Source organism: Aplidium turbinatum, chromosome 14 (genome assembly GCF_918807975.1).
Source record: "Aplidium turbinatum chromosome 14, kaAplTurb1.1, whole genome shotgun sequence".
Taxonomy (NCBI): Eukaryota; Metazoa; Chordata; class Ascidiacea; order Aplousobranchia; family Polyclinidae; genus Aplidium; species Aplidium turbinatum.
In genome coordinates, this window is record NC_137485.1 from 14,844,828 (window position 1) to 14,863,594 (window position 18,767).

Below are 18,767 nucleotides of genomic sequence, written 5' to 3' on the forward strand. Positions count from 1 at the left end.
ATTGTTTTGTTTTTTTGTACTTTGTTGCTTCCTGTTTTCTGTAGAGCTTTATTATGGTGCTAGTTTTTTTCGCATAGCTATAGCCAACCTTTTGTCTATTCTCACAACAGTCGATATCAAAGCAGGGATCCCTGTATCAAAGTCTTTGATATTAGTAACCTCGTTCTTTCAAAAACCTACTGTAAACCAATATTCGTGCGTTTCACGTTACAGCTTTCGTTGCGCGTGAATGAGCGATTGATGCTTGTTTATGTGGTTTTGGTGTAGCTAGAGATGACCAGAGATGATTTAACTACCAGCTCAGTGGCCGAGTGGTTTCGCCTTCGGCTCCGGTGCTGGTAGATCTGAGATCGAATCCAGGTCGGGTCAAACCGAAGACTTTAAAAACGGTACCGATTGTGTTCTATCCTGCATGGCGCAGTGAGAATGAGTCGGGTAATAATGTGATAACAACGTAAACCTGATATAAATTAAAAATGAGCCCTGTCGCTAAAAGACCTTAGCTGTTGTAGAGCGACAATAAATAAAACCATAACATTATTATTAGATGATTTAACTTGCTGGCCACTATTCAAAGGTCGGCAGACCACTCGACAATCGGTATGCGACAACTCAGCAAGTAGCCTACATTTCAGCTGCTGTCAAGTCAGCAAATGAAATTTATTTGCTTAATCATTGCCTGCTAAAACTTAATTTGCTGACTTGTGACATGCCAAGTTTCCCGCTTGCTCAGTTTCATCATTTGCCAACTTTCAGTCACTTTGTAACATGTACCATGTTTCTAACTATCAAATTTAAATTATGAAAACATTTAGCAGAAACTTGTGAGAATCGCAATTTGCAAATGCACTTCAACTGTGAAAATTCAAAACCCTAAATTATCCTTTTTGTAGCAAGAGACTCAGAGTCCTTCAATAAGCAAAAGCCTCCAAAAGACTGATCAACATCAAAAAGCCTACAACTTTCTGAAATGTTGCTAGTTCAATCATTTGTCACCTGCTCAACTGCTATTTGCTCAGTTCTTGCAGGAGACTCTTATTCAAAGGTGAATAAACGTTCTCTCTCGCTTTCAGCGCCTCGGTCTATGTTAACTGACATTTCAAAGAATTGATCAAATTGAACGGGTCAATAGATCGACCAGCGCAACGTCGGCCTAATCATTAACTAGTCAAATGAAACGTAGGCAGTGGCGCCGGCAGAGGGAGGCAGGCGGGGCAGCTGCCCCCCTATGTTTTGGGCATTATCTTTTTATTTTATTTTTATATTAATGCATATTGTTATTATTTCATATAATGTTATGTATATATTGTTTAATATATTGCATATTGTTATCCCAACGTAAAGTCAATTCAAGTTGCAAGGGGGGGGGGGGGGGGGGGGGGTAAAAGCTTTTTATTTTAAACTTGCTCTTCTTGCTGCTGTTATTATTACGATTTTGTGATTCTATTCACGTATTTCGCCCGCTGCCTGTCACGTAACAATTGTTAGCCTACCGGCTGTTCAGCAGATTGGCTCTTGCTTGGTTCGTGAGTGGTGGCAGCATAGCCGTACGAGACCAAACCATTTTTGGGGGACAGAACGTAAATTTGCCCAAATCTGCACGCTTTTATAGAAATTGCCCAAATATAATGTAGCCTATGCGGTGCATGATAACAGTGAAAATATAACATAACAAGATCACTAGCTAGCTAGAATTTCTTACCAAAGTAATGAAAATAGAACAACTGAATTCATCTTTAAAGATACGCATGTAGCTTGCCAACATTTTTTGCAACCAGAAAAAGCAGGTCAAGTTAATGCAGACAACTGGATCTGTCTCCACAGAACAGAAGTCAAGATATTAATGAAAATAAGCTGCCATGTTTCACACAAGATCTTGCAAAGCAAATATTTTTCCAGCTTGCATGGCAGGTTTTGAGTTTGGAAAGCTTTGAAATAAATGAATATATTATGACTGGTTTGAGATTATATATTTCAGCAGTAGCATTTTAAATGTTGGTGAAATTAACACTATAACATGACACAGTTGCATAAACAAACTAAATATTTTTTTGTTATTTTGGGGCGCAACTGCATCATTTTAATTTGGGTAGTTTTATAAAAGTAACCAAACAAAGCTAAGCAACACCACAACATTAACATTACATTTAACAAGTATAACATTTTTTTGTTAAATGTTGTAGTGTTGCTTATAGCTATGTCCGTTTATGGTTGAAAAAGTACTGTAACCTCTCCACCCGAATTGTTTTACAAAAGTATTCACCAGATTTATATAAATTCATATTTTGTAGTTGGCCAAATCAAGATGATGCATTTATGGATATTATGAAAAAAATTAAAGACTTTGTAAATTTTGATGCCGAGGCAACTGCATCATGCCAATTTGGGCAGTTTTATAAATAGACTATGATCGGATAATTTCATATTTTTTTGTTGCCTAAATCTAAACGATGGTACTGCTAATTTGCATTCATCAAATGCTGGCATTTGCACAACAATCTAACCTCTTAGTGTAATTTATTAAGTTAAGAATCGATTTCGCTATAGTAATAGCATCTTCAGCTAGCACATGTAAAAAAGAAGAAAATTTGAAAAATACGTAAAACGAACAAATAAAGCAAACTCCGATGTTATCAACACGCATAAAAATTATATTTAAATAGATGGTTACATAATATTAAAATCAAAACCTGCAAGCCTAAATCTTAACTGGTGTTCTCCCACGATTTCCAACAATATTCTGGTACAAAATTCAAGAAATACATTAACCTGATCATCCGTCTAGTACAGTGGTTCTTAACCTGGGCGCTACCGCCCCCTAGTGGGCGCTGTTAACTTTTAGAGGGGCGGAAATATTCAGGGGGCGTTATAGGGGGCGCTACATTCAGAAGGTGTAACGATATTTTTCTCACTGCAAATTTGCTTTAGTAGTTCTGCTGGGGGTACGAGAATCCACCGAGGATGAGGAGCTATATACAGTATAGAGATTGTGTTTAACAAGGGAAGTAGTGATTCTCTCTCAGAGCATTCTATGTTGGCGTATACAGCACAATGCACAACACCATCCGACAAGCGTGGACGTCGGATGGTGTTGTGCATGGCCTTTATTGTTGATAATGCGCATTGTTTCCCTTTCCTTGTAGTAAGTAAATGGCATTTTGTGGTCAGCTTTTGGCAGGGACAGCGGGCAGGCAGTGCAAGCAAACCATAAGGACTGGTCATAATAATAGTCAGTCAATAATGGTTATTAGTGTAACTCTTACTAACTACTAAAAAATCAGCAGAGATGTGCCTTAAGACTTTTAAGTTAAGAGCCTTAAGGCACATCTGTGCTGATTTTTTAGTATTAAAACTAACATCGGCACTAGTTTTTTCTTACTAACTAATAACTAATTACTATTGGCTGTAGGCTAGCCTTATAGTCTTGGAAGAAAATGTCATTAGTAGGCTACAGCCCTTATATTATGGTGGGCGCCAGACTATGGAAATCTCTGAAAAGGGGCGCTGGGGAAAAAAAGGTTAAGAACCACTGGTCTAGTAAATTACAACAGTTTAAGAAGGCGAATACAAAGAAAAAACGCAATTTAGTTTCAGTCCATTGCCGTAAGTTTATATCGATAAAGCGTCAATAAAGAATAAGTGTAAATGGGCACCCATCTAGTAAATTACAACAGTTCAACAAGACGAATACAAAGAAAAACGCAATTTAATTTCAGTCCATTGCCATAAGCTTACATAGACAAAGCGTCAAAAAAGAATACGTTTAAATGGGCATAGTTGAAGAATCTACACCACAGGGGTCGGAGGTTGCTGATGACATGGGATTTAAGTGGTTGGTCGAATCAATTTCTGTATGTTTATGGTGGCTTTGATTGTATGTAACCATTTATCTTCAGCGATGTCTAAATAATGTTTGCTGGGTTGTTCGGCGAAAGTAACGACAAAGCAGTCTGCCAGAGCTGGTTTCTTTTTGAGTTCACTGTTGTGGAACTTCGCATAATGTTTCAATAATGCTGCTTTGTCACCGGATTTATCAAAGTAATTAAAACTGTTCCAAATAGATCTGTGTGTGGCCCAACGTGTGGAAAATTTTGTCATGGTTTGTCCTACATAGTGTTCGTGACATATGGTGCACGTTGCAATGTATATCCCGTAATTTTGGCAAGTTAATTTTTGTTTGAGACTGTATGTTTTGTTGAGTTTACATTTAATAGAGGTGCATTCTTTTACCATAGGCTTATGCGCTCCATGGTTACCACACAGTGCACATTTGCCGCATGGTTTGGAGTAGCCATTGGTTGGTGTTACTGTATTCAGGGCAATTTTTTTGTATTTTGTGAGTAAATTTCCCAGCGTGCTTGGCTTTTTATATGTCATCATTTGATTGGGCTATAGTTTTTTCTCTGCGTTGGTGGTCTTGAGTAAATTAGGAAAAGATGTAGGCCAGATTACTCTGTGGGCTTTGGTTGCATTTTTTTCTGTGGGTTTAGGTATCTGTTCTGTCCATTTTTCAGCAAGTTGAATTTTTTCTTTGATAAGTTTTTGGGGAAAATTTGATTTCAAAGCCTTGTTCTTAAGATGTTCAAGTGCTGCAGTGTAGTCGTGTTGTGTTTCATTCAATCTCCTAAGTCGTAATGCTTCTCCATGTATGATTGCCTTGAATGTAGATGTGGGGTGATGTGATTTACCATTGAGGTACAATCGATCAATAGCTGTTTCTTTGGTGTAGTTGGTGGTCACAAATTTAAAGTTCGAAGTTTTGCAAGTGCGGTGGTTAACATCTAGGAACTCAACATTTTTATCAGTTTGGGAGGTGTTGATTTCTCTGAAAGTAAGTTCCAAGTCGTGATTTTGAAATGCTGTAATTAAGCTGCGTTTTATCAATTCTGTGGTCTTTTGGCCAAATGATATCCACATTATGTCATCTATAAAGCGTTTGAATATTTCTGCTTGTTTCAATGTGTTGGAAGCTGTTTTGATGACGTAGTGCATGGCAATGTTGGCGATTGATACAGAATGGTTGTCACCTGTTATCATGGGCTCTATCCAAGGGGGGGTGAGGGGGGTGACCACCCCCCCACTAATTGGAGTGGGGGGTGATCAATGCAAAATCACCCCCCCCACTCATTTGGCTTTGCAAAGGTTTTGTGATATTTTATTGATCAAATTTTGAAAAATATATTTTCGCTGTTAGCACATTTTGAATTTTTTATCAATATGAATATATATTTCATTTCAATATGATTTTTTGGTTTGGCAACCCTGAACTACGAGCCAGGCGTTTACACACTCAGTGGTGGATTTCCAGAAGATTAGCTTCCGGAGACCACCGTCATTCTGGCAGAATAATTTTTCCGCTTTCCACCTAAAAAAGATATCCGTGAATAAGTGCGAGGCATAAAGTGCGACATGACATACCTTCGAAAAATCTTAAATAAAACTATATTCCGCAACATATGCCACTTAAATTTTCCATGCATCGGATTCAGTATTAAATTACCTTTCCAGGGATGTGCATCAATAGGTGGGCATTTGGGAGGAACGTCCAGCAGAACGGTTCAAAGATGGAGGATATTTTTACAATATTCAAGAAAATAGTACGACTTTTTGCATAAAAAACACCTCTCCAAACATCTTCAAACAAAACTATATTCCGCAACATATGCCACTTAAATTTTGCATGCATCGGATTTAGTATTAAATTACCTTTCCAGGGATGTGCATCAATAGGTGGGCATTTGGGAGGAACGTCCAGCAGAACGGTTCAAAGATGGAGGATATTTTCACGATATTCAAGAAAAGAATACGACTTTTTGCATAAAAAATACCACTCCAAACATCTTCGAATAAAACTATATTCCGCAACATATGCCACTTAAATTTTGCATGCATCGGATTTAGTATTAAATTACCTTTCCAGGGATGTGCATCAATAGGTGGGCATTTGGGAGGAACGTCCAGCAGAACGGTTCAAAGATGGAGGATATTTTTACAATATTCAAGAAAATAATACGACTTTTTGCATAAAAAACACCTCTCCAAACATCTTCAAACAAAACTATATTCCGCAACATATGCCACTTAAATTTTGCATGCATCGGATTTAGTATTAAATTACCTTTCCAGGGATGTGCATCAATAGGTGGGCATTTGGGAGGAACGTCCAGCAGAACGGTTCAAAGATGGAGGATATTTTCACGATATTCAAGAAAATAATACGACTTTTTGCATAAAAAATACCACTCCAAACATCTTCGAATAAAACTATATTCCGCAACATATGCCACTTAAATTTTGCATGCATCGGATTCAGTATTAAATTACCTTTCCAGAGATGTGCATCAATAGGTGGGCATTTGGGAGGAACGTCCAGCAGAACGGTTCAAAGATGGAGGATATTTTCACAATATTCAAGAAAATAATAAGATTTTTGCATAAAAAAAAACCTCTCCAAACATCTTCGAATAAAACTATATTCCGCAACATATGCCACTTAAATTTTGCATGCATCGGATCTAGTATTAAATTACCTTTCCAGGGATGTGCATCAATAGGTGGGCATTTGGGAGGAACGTCCAGCAGAACGGTTCAAAGATGGAGGATATTTTTACAATATTCAAGAAAATAATACGACTTTTTGCATAAAAAATACCTCTCCAAACATCTTCGAATAAAACTATATTCCGCAACATATGCCACGTAAATTTTGCATGCATCGGATCTAGTATTAAATTACCTTTCCAGGGATGTGCATCAATAGGTGGGCATTTAGGAGGAACGTCCAGCAGAACGGTTCAAAGATGGAGGATATTTTTACAATATTCTAGAAAATAATACGACTTTTTGCATAAAAAACACCTTTCCAAACATCTTCAAATGAAACTATATTCCGCAACATATGCCACTTAAATTTTGCATGCATCGGATTTAGTATTTAATTACCTTTCCAGGGATGTGCATCAATAGGTGGGCATTTGGGAGGAACGCTCAGCAGAACGGTTCAAAGATGGAGGATAATTTTACGATATTCAAGAAAATAATACGATTTTTGCATAAAAAACACCTCTCCAAACATCTTCGAATAAAACTATATTCCGCAACATATGCCACTCAAAATTTGCATGCATCGGATTCAGTATTAAATTACCTTTCCAGGGATGTGCATCAATAGGTGGGCATTTGGGAGGAACGCCCAGCAGAACGGTTCAAAGATGGAGGATATTTTTACAATATTCAAGAAAATAATACGACTTTTTGCATAAAAAACACCTCTCCAAACATCTTCGAATAAAACTATATTCCGCAACATATGCCACTTAAATTTTGCATGCATCGGATCTAGTATTAAATTACCTTTCCAGAAATGTGCATCAATAAGTGGGCATTTGGGAGGAACGTCCAGCAGAACGGTTCAAAGATGGAGGATAATTTTACGATATTCAAGAAAATAATACGATTTTACAAAAAAAATATCTCTCCAAACATCTTCAAATAAAACTATATTCCGCAACATATGCCACTTAAATTTTGCATGCATCGGATTCAGTATTAAATTACCTTTCCAGAGATGTGCATCAATAGGTGGGCATTTGGGAGGAACGTCCAGCAGAACGGTTCAAAGATGGAGGATATTTTTACAATATTCTAGAAAATAATACGACTTTTTGCATAAAAAACATCTCTCCAAACATCTTCGAATAAAACTATATTCCGCAACATATGCCACGTAAATTTTGCATTCATCGGATCTAGTATTAAATTACCTTTCCAGGGATGTGCATCAATAGGTGGGCATTTGGGAGGAACGCTCAGCAGAACGGTTCAAAGATGGAGGATAATTTTACGATATTCAAGAAAATAATACGATTTTTGCATAAAAAACACCTCTCCAAACATCTTCGAATAAAACTATATTCCGCAACATATGCCACTCAAAATTTGCATGCATCGGATTCAGTATTAAATTACCTTTCCAGGGATGTGCATCAATAGGTGGGCATTTGGGAGGAACGCCCAGCAGAACGGTTCAAAGATGGAGGATATTTTTACAATATTCAAGAAAATAATACGACTTTTTGCATAAAAAATACCTCTCCAAACATCTTCGAATAAAACTATATTCCGCAACATATGCCACGTAAATTTTGCATGCATCGGATCTAGTATTAAATTACCTTTCCAGGGATGTGCATCAATAGGTGGGCATTTGGGAGGAACGTCCAGCAGAACGGTTCAAAGATGGAGGATATTTTTACAATATTCTAGAAAATAATACGACTTTATGCATAAAAAACACCTTTCCAAACATCTTCAAATGAAACTATATTCCGCAACATATGCCACTTAAATTTTGCATGCATCGGATTTAGTATTTAATTACCTTTCCAGGGATGTGCATCAATAGGTGGGCATTTGGGAGGAACGCTCAGCAGAACGGTTCAAAGATGGAGGATAATTTTACGATATTCAAGAAAATAATACGATTTTTGCATAAAAAACACCTCTCCAAACATCTTCGAATAAAACTATATTCCGCAACATATGCCACTCAAAATTTGCATGCATCGGATTCAGTATTAAATTACCTTTCCAGGGATGTGCATCAATAGGTGGGCATTTGGGAGGAACGCCCAGCAGAACGGTTCAAAGATGGAGGATATTTTTACAATATTCAAGAAAATAATACGACTTTTTGCATAAAAAACACCTCTCCAAACATCTTCGAATAAAACTATATTCCGCAACATATGCCACTTAAATTTTGCATGCATCGGATCTAGTATTAAATTACCTTTCCAGGGATGTGCATCAATAGGTGGGCATTTGGGAGGAACGTCCAGCAGAACGGTTCAAAGATGGAGGATAATTTTACGATATTCAAGAAAATAATACGATTTTACAAAAAAGCGTGAACGACGTTGTGAATGGGTTGATGTGACTAATAAGTCGTTTTTCCTTACGTTGGATGAATGGAAAGAGATGACCCTCAATCGCACCAAGCATCGATTTTTCTCCAGTCTGCATCGCGATGTTATATGCAAACAACTTAGAAAAAATTATGACAGTTGCGTTTTTTGTTTTAGAAATAATCATTTGGTATAACCAGCAGCGGTTGAATCCTAAAGCAATGGTAATTCAAAATTTTATAATGGTCATGCTAACGTGTATGCAAACACCCAAGTTGTTGTCGATGCCCTGTAAAAGGGGATGTACGCATTTTTTCATATGTTGATAAAATTGAAGTTATTGTAAATGTGATAGGGGAACGTAATCATGAAATGCATTGCGTAAAACGTAGGCCGGTTGCAGGAAAGCAGCGTAAATTACTCACACTGTAAATGAAAACGGTTCGTTTAGGGTTCTTTTAGGGTTCTTTTTTCGAGAAAAACCCAAGCTTAGGGTTCTTTTAACAAAAAAGGTTCTTTATTGCAAAAAGAACCCTTTGCTTGTCAAAAGAACCCTAGGCCTAGGGTTCTTTTTCGCAACTTGTTTCGAAAAGAACCCTACAGAAAGGTTCTTTTCGAAAAGGCTTTTTTGGAACCTTTCTGTGAGATTATTTTAACAACAACGCAACTATATATGGAGATATTACAAAGTAAAATCGTATTATTTTCTTGAATATCGTAAAAAAATCCTCCATGTTTTAACCATTCTGCTGGACGTTCCTCCCAAATGCCCACCTATTGATGCACATCCCTGGAAAGGTAATTTAATACTGAATCCGATGCATGCAAAATTTAAGTGGCATATGTTGCGGAATATAATTTTATTCGAAGATGTTTGGAGAGGGGTTTTTTATGCAAAAAGACGTATTATTTTCTTGAATATTGTAAAAATATCCTCCATCTTTGAACCGTTCTGCTGGACGTTCCTCCTAAATGCCCACCTATTGATGCACATCCCTGGAAAAGTAATTTAATACTGAATCCGATGCAGGCAAATTTTAAGTGGCATATGTTGCGGAATATAGTTTTATTCGAAGATGTTTGGAGAGATGTTTTTTATGCAAAAAATCGTATTATTTTCATGAATATCATAAAATTGTCCTCCATCTTTGAACGGTTCTGCTGAACGTTCCTCCCAAATGCCCACCTATTGATGCACATCCCTGGAAAGGTAATTTAATACTAAATCCGATGCATGCAAAATTTAAATGGCATATGTTGCGGAATATAGTTTCATTCGAAGATGTTTGGAGAGGTGTTTTTTATACAAAAATCGTATTATTTTCATGAATATTGTAAAATTATTCTCCATCTTTGAACCGTTCTGCTGGACGTTCCTCCCAAATGCCCACCTATTGATGCACATCCCTGGAAAGGTAATTTAATACTGAATCCGATGCATGCAAAATTTAAGTGGCATATGTTGCGGAATATAGTTTTATTCGAAGATGTTTGGAGAGGTGTTTTTTATGCACAAAGTCATAATATTTTCTTAAACATTGTAAAAATATCTTCCATCTTTGAACCGTTCTGCTGAGCGTTCCTCCTAAATGCCCACCTATTGATGCACATCCCTGGAAAGGTAATTTAATACTAAATCCGATGCATGCAAAATTTAAGTGGCATATGTTGCGGAATATAGTTTTATTTGAAGATGTTTGGAGAGATGTTTTTTTATGCAAAAAGTCGTATTATTTTCTTGAATATTGTAAAAATATCCTCCATCTTTGAACCGTTCTGCTGGACGTTCCTCCCAAATGCCCACCTATTGATGCACATCCCTGGAAAGGTAAATTAATACTAAATCCGATGCATGCAAAATTTAAATGGCATATGTTGCGGAATATAGTTTTATTCGAAGATGTTTGGAGAGGTATTCTTTATGCAAAAAGTCGTATTATTTTATTGAATATCGTAAAAATATCCTCCATCTTTGAACCGTTCTGCTGAGCGTTCCTCCCAAATGCCCACCTATTGATGCACATCCCTGAAAAGGTAATTTAATACTAGATCCGATGCATGCAAAATTTAAGTGGCATATGTTGCGGAATATAGTTTTATTCGAAGATGTTTGGAGAGGTATTTTTTATGTAAAAGTCGTATTATTTTCTTAAATATTGTAAAAATTATCCTCCATCTTTGAACCGTTCTGCTGGACGTTCCTCCCAAATGCCCACCTATTGATGCACATCCCTGGAAAGGTAATTTAATACTGAATCTGATGCATACAAAATTTAAGTGGCATATGTTGCGGAATATAGTTTTATTCGAAGATGTTTGGAGAGGTGTTTTTTATGCAAAAAGTCGTATTATTTTCTTGAATATCGTGAAAATATCCTCCATCTTTGAACCGTTCTGCTGGACGTTCCTCCCAAATGCCCACCTATTGATGCACATCCCTGAAAAGGTAATTAAATACTAAATCCGATGCATGCAAAATTTAAGTGGCATATGTTGCGGAATATAGTTTTATTTGAAGATGTTTGGAGAGGTGTTTTTTATGCAAAAAGTCGTATTATTTTCTAGAATATTGTAAAAATATTTTCCATTATTGAACCGTTCTGCTGGACGTTCCTCCCAAATGCCCACCTATTGATGCACATCTCTGGAAAGGTAATTTAATACTGAATCCGATGCATGCAAAATTTAAATGGCATATGTTGCGGAATATAGTTTTATTTGAAGATGTTTGGAGAGGTATTCTTTATGCAAAAAGTCGTATTATTTTATTGAATATCGTAAAAATATCCTCCATCTTTGAACCGTTCTGCTGGACGTTCCTCCCAAATGCCCACCTATTGATGCACATCCCTGGAAAGGTAATTTAATACTGCATCCGATGCATGCAAAATTTAAGTGGCATATGTTGCGAAATATAGTTTTATTTGAAGATGTTTAGAGAGGTGTTTTTTATGCAAAAAGTCGTATTATTTTCTTGAATATCGTAAAAATATCCTCCATCTTTGAACCGTTCTGCTGGACGTTCCTCCCAAATGCCCACCTATTGATGCACATCCCTGGAAAGGTAATTTAATACTAAATCCGATGCATGCAAAATTTAAGTGGCATATGTTGCGGAATATAGTTTTATTCGAAGATGTTTGGAGAGGTGTTTTTTATGCAAAAATCGTATTATTTTCATGAATATTGTAAAATTATCCTCCATCTTTGAACCGTTCTGCTGGACGTTCCTCCCAAATGCCCACCTATTGATGCACATCCCTGGAAAGGTAATTTAATACTAAATCCGATGCATGCAAAATTTAAGTGGCATATGTTGCGGAATATAGTTTTATTCGAAGATGTTTGGAGTGGTATTTTTTATGCAAAAATCGTATTATTTTCTTGAATATCGTGAAAATATCCTCCATCTTTGAACCGTTCTGCTGGACGTTCCTCCCAAATGCCCACCTATTGATGCACATCCCTGAAAAGGTAATTTAATACTGAATCCGATGCATGCAAAATTTAAATAGCATATGTTGCGGAATATAGTTTTATTCGAAGATGTTTGGAGAGGTATTCTTTATGTAAAAGTCGTATTATTTTATTGAATATCGTAAAAATATCCTCCATCTTTGAACCGTTCTGCTGGACGTTCCTCCCAAATGCCCACCTATTGATGCACATCCCTGAAAAGGTAATTTAATACTAGATCCGATGCATGCAAAATTTAAGTGGCATATGTTGCGGAATATAGTTTTATTTAAAGATGTTTGGAGAGGTGTTTTTTATGCAAAAAGTCGTATTATTTTCTTGAATATTGTAAAAATATCCTCCATCTTTGAACCGTTCTGCTGGACGTTCCTCCCAAATGCCCACCTATTGATGCACATCCCTGGAAAGGTAATTTAATACTGAATCCGATGCATGCAAAATTTAAATGGCATATGTTGCGGAATATAGTTTTATTCGAAGATGTTTGGAGAGGTATTCTTTATGCAAAAAGTCGTATTATTTTATTGAATGTCGTAAAAATATCCTCCATCTTTGAACCGTTCTGCTGGACGTTCCTCCCAAATGCCCACCTATTGATGCACATCCCTGGAAAGGTAATTTAATACTGAATCCGATGCATGGAAAATTTAAGTGGCATATGTTGCGGAATATAGTTTTATTTAAGATTTTTCGAAGGTATGTCATGTCGCACTTTATGCCTCGCACTTATTCACGGATATCTTTTTTAGGTGGAAAGCGGAAAAATTATTCTGCCAGAATGACGGTGGTCTTCCGGAGCGCTAGTTTTTTACTTTCCAAATGCGCTAGGTGCTGTAGAAGAAATTCAGAAATATGTCTTTATAAGACTTTGAAACAACACACTTGATGTACCTAAAACGTTGCTAAAGTAAGTATCATGGTCTATAGATGGTAGCCTATAGCGTTGTTCTATGCAAATATTCATATTTTAGTGAAACAATAATACAAAAAAATACAAGTTATAGCCTAGAAAAAAAAATTGTTTTTAGTTTTTTCCACTTTTGATTTTTCAAGTTATAGCCTACAATTTTTAAGACACTTATCGTATTCAAAATCATAAAACCTCTGGCGACTTCGGGTCTCAATTGCCGGGTTACGTCCATGGCGTAATCAGGATCCAACATACTTTGCTGGTTAAAAATTTCTCAGTGGAAGACGGATCATTCGTATAAAGAGTAAACTTGAAACAGTTAGGCCTACATGGTGTGTAGAGAAGCACGGTCAGATGTCAGTATGAGGTTTATTTGTGAAAATCCGCGCTCACACTCGCTCGATGAAATTGGAAGGGATTATAATGACGTTATCAAATTTTGAAGACTCTGGGATCTTCTTTTCGTAGTTATATATTCACGAAGTCCTCTCACAGCAGCTTCGCGTTCATCTAAGCGCAATCTCTTTGCCACTTCAATGATTTTGTTTTCTCCGTGTGTCATTACTGTGTCCTCTGGCCAAATAGTTGAATCAAGTATTTTTCAGCTGTTAATAAATGACAACTCTGTTGAATTCAACAAGCGATCTTGGATGGAATTTCCTAAGTGATTATACACCCTTCTCTGTTGGGTGGAAAATACCACCCTTTGGTAGGGTGGAAAAGACCATCTTTCCCAATAGGCTATGGGGTGGGAATGAAAAAGTAGAAGTGGAATTTTTAGACCACCCCTAGAAGTGGTTAAAACTACACTTTTTGATTTACAGTGTAGAAGATGCGGGGATTGATTAGCGGGCTATTTCTGCAATTGTTTACATGTAATTCTACACCTTTAAACTCTAAGTTTTCTTCAGCATCCTTAGCAATGCCATAATGTCGTCCGGGTTCGTTCCTTCGTGTTTCAAATAATTTTGCAAGATTATTAATTTTGTTATCTGCATCTCAAATAGTAGCCTACATGCTCTGTTTTACAGTTCAAGGCTTAGGCTATTTCGGATAATTCTTGCGAGTATTCGTACATCAAAGCACAGTCCAACAAGAAATCCGTGGATGTTATCTTTGACAAGAGTCCTTGATATTTCGCACGTTCCCCAGAATCTCTTGTGTCGCTAATAACCCCCTTTTTGAAAAATTCGACAAGTGCTGGGAAATCATTTCAGACGGCACAAACTGTGCGGAAACTCGAGGCTACCCAACGTGTGTCCAGTAGGCTTACTTTTCCGATTTTCAACAACTGCACTTCAACAGCCGCTGCACATTCACCCAATTCCCTGCGATTGTTAGGAGAAGCGTGGTAAAGGCTATAGCATTTGTCCATAAAAGATCGAAATCGATTCAAATTACTGACTGATTTTACAGCATGACGAACCGATAGTTCCAATCTATGGTTGCACAATACCATACCACAATGTCTGGAAATTAATCACGAAGCCATTTTGCTATACCATTTTTGCGACCTATCATCACAGCCGCGCCATCACATACAACACCAATCAAACAAGAAGATAAAAATGTAGACATGCCATATGATTTTAGGCAGCTCTTCAGCGAATCATAGATGCCATTCGCCGTAAGACTAGCGAGCTCAACAAGACAAATACATTCACAGGTTCGCTTCTGTCAAAACTGGTACGAAGATATATTATCAGAGTGAATACCCGATTTAACGTGTTCGACTCATCGAGAATTATGGATATACTTTTACTGAACAGGGCAAAGCATAATAAGAGTATAAAATATTTGAGCTTCCGGAACGCCGTTCCAGAGAAGTCAATTTTTTGATCGAGCTTCCGGAGCGGCGCTCCGGACCTCTCCGGCTGAAATCCAGCCCTGTTTACACTGTGTTTTAACTTAGTTTGCTTGGTAGCCACTTTAACAAGACAAAATTCTGCCACTGCAAATGACTAGAATGACACCGCCAACCAATCAGAACATGTTATAAGAGGCTACCGTCCAATTGTGACCTTTCTCGCACTTAGCCAGAGAGTTAATTTTTGTTTTGAACTTTATTTGGTAATTACAGAAGAAAAAAGAGCAATAGCAGTTGTGAGCATCGAACCCACGTCAATAAAATGACTACTTTCTAACCCTAACCCCTAAAAAGCCAACCAGCTGCCAACTTAGTCGGCAGCAATGGCCGAGTGGTTAGCGCGTTGGGCTCGCAGTCGAGAGCCTGCATGTTCGACTCCACCCCCCCGCACTTGCTGTTGTTTCTCTGGGGAAGAAACTTCACTATAAGTATAATTGCCTCTACCCAGTGATCGATTTCAAGTAATGGATAGTACCAAATTTAAGTTATAAGTTGAGTAGACAACCGGAAACAGACATTGTCGTCGGCTGCAGCGTGGGTCAGGTGTACGTCAGAAGGCGTACACCGATGCATAGCGCTCAAGTCCGCTTTCTCGCAATGCAGGGTAAAAATATGAAAAACAAATAAACAAACAAACAGCTGATAGAAAATCCAGCACTTGATTTGCTTTGTATCATCTTCTTTTCGTCCTTTTTCACGTCACGGAAAACGTAGTTCATGATTGGTTCGAGTTGTCATTTGCAGTGCCAGAATTATTTCTTGTTAAGTGACTACCAGTTTGCTTACCCAAAAATGCCCTTTCCGAAACATACTTTGTGAAACGACCTGGAAACCCTATGCTTCGATCAGAAAAAAGCTGATGTTACAATGGGGGATCTGGGGGGCGCAGCCCCCCAGAAGTTGTAATGACTATGACGATTTTAGCCCACTGTCCAAAAATCACCCCCCCAAATTCTAAAAGTGGATAGAGCCCCTGCCTGTTATTATACCCTCTGGTTGCTTATAGAAACTCTCACCGTTTTGCGTGATAAACGATACATTTATGTAGGCCTAAATGGGAAAAATTAATGAATTTGTTCATTTTGTGGAAACCGCCTCATGCTAATTTATGGGCAGTTGCATAAACAGACTAATCAGCTTTATGAGATAATTTCATGTTTTCAGCTGCCCAAATCAACACGATGCAGTTTTGAAAATTAATAAAATTATCTATATAGCAATTTTTGCGTTTTGATTTGGGCAGTTTCACAAAAGTATTGAGACATATTTTGGCTGCTGCCCAAATTGGCATGATGCAGTTGGTTAAATGCATTTCGTACTACAGTTTGATCACCATGCAATACAATTCATTAATACGGGTGTGCCAAATGAAAATTTTGCGGCACATTTCTTGTGCAAATAAGAGGCTGTACTTAGTTTGATAGGTAAAAGATATTAATTTATAGTTTTTCTTAATTCATGCAATTTTGTAGCTTTTCATATAGCAATTTTTTCCCTAATAATTGCAAAATCTTGCCCGAATTTGCGATGGTTTGAAACAACAGGGGGGCAGCTGCCCCCCTGCCCCCATGGCTCGTACGGCTATGGGTGGCAGTGCATACAGCAGTGGGTCATTCAATGTTTCAAGGATATAATGTAGATTTAACTCAACGAAGTCTACTAAAGTAATACAGTAAGTAACCAGTGGTTTGATGACTATCTCTGGCTGGAGTATTCAGAAGCTAAGGATGCCGCATTTTGCTTTCCCTGACGAGTTTTCAACAGCTTGGTATGTTATAGTCCTGTTAATATTAGTTTAAGTTTATTCTATTAAACTGCAATTATGCTCCACCGGTGTTAAATGATTTTTTTATTCCTAATGTTTCTTTATCCTATTCACGAAGATTTCATGCGCAATATAATTAATTGGTGGGTCGCGAAGCTATTTCAGGTGGGTCGCGAAGCACTTCTAAATGTTACTGAATGTTAAAATTTTCTAAAAAAATACCGACATTACTATGGATGTCACAAACCGCAGTTTGGTCTTGAACAGTAGTACTACGCTTTCGCCATCGCTACTCTTATCTTCACTTCATTTGTTGACTTTCCATTTTCATGAATTGTGCACCCTGTTTTCTATTAGATCGGGAAATTATTGCATTTTCATTACGTAACAATTATGCAACAATGTAACAAATATGCAACAATTAGATGTGTCATGTTGCATTAACTACTTCAGTGCGTATACGCCATAAAGATGCCATAATAAAAATGTCAGGCTATCTCATTGTGGGTCGCACAATAAAACTTGCATTAATTAAAAGTGGGTCGCGAACTGAAAAAGGTTGGGAAGCACTGATCTAGATCAGTGGTTCTCAACGGGGGCGGTACCGTCCCCCGGGGGGCGTTTTGGTTTTTCAGGGGGGCGGTATGATTACTTCGGATTAAGGGGGGGCGTTTTGATTATTAGGGTGCATTCTGGTTTAACCTATCTACCACCCAGCGTAACGACTTCGTCAAAGAGCTCGTATCGTCGTAGTAGCATTTCCTACCTCATACCTGGTGGAAAAGGGATTCAGCTGTGTTTTTCTGCTACATACCAACCCACTTGACATATCCATAAGAGGTGATCTTCCAATGTTTCTCACTGGCTTTACACCGGAGAAACTGGCACTTTTTGACTGGCAATGTGGAGAAACTGGCACTTTCTCACCAAACCCAAGGTTCACACTGACTACCAGTAGGCCTATAGTCCTACTGTTTTCATGCTCGCAAATATATATTTGCTTTTTATCAAATATAGTTACTAGTCTCTAAAACCCTTACAGCCTGTTTCACCCTAAAAGGGAATCATCAAAAGGCCCTTATTCTAATAGAAATAGAATTCTATCTGAATAAGGACCTTCTGATGGTCCCCTTTTTAGGGTAAAACAGGCTGTAAGGGTTTTAGAGACTGGTAACTAGCCTATATTTGATGTAATTCGCTCTGCTTGGCTTTTTACTTGGCATAGAGCACTTTTTGTAATATTAATAGCATTTTTTGTTTTATATTCGCTTTTTATAATTAATCGTTTTTGTTGGGGGGCGGTAAAATTTTGCCAATTCATGAAGGGGGCGTTGGGCCAAAAAAGGTTGAGAAACGCTGATCTAGATAACGTCTAAACAACTATTCGTTATACAAAACTTGAATATATCAGAAATAAAGTAACTTCATTGTCTTAAAGCTTTTTGTTTGACACTCATCAAGATGTATGACGTCATGACGTTACATTTTCTAAACTTTGGGTTGACTTTAAAGCATAAAAGTTAGTGATTTACCGGAATAAGATCGCTTTTTGGATCAACCAAAAAAGTTGATAAATAATAAAACTGAAATAATCTCGCAAAAAAAGCAATCAATCTATGTCTCTGAAACAATTAAAGTTTGCCTAATCTTAAACGAAACTGCATTAAAAGAGCGAGTTTTGCCAATACCAAACATTCAAATATCTCAGCCTGAAATTAGCAACAAGAAAACATAGAGACTTAGCTTTATTTCAGAAAAATGCCGATGAAAACATGATCTTATCCTTTTGCTATGCCACCCGACAGCACCATTTTTGACAGGAATATTCACACCGACAATTTT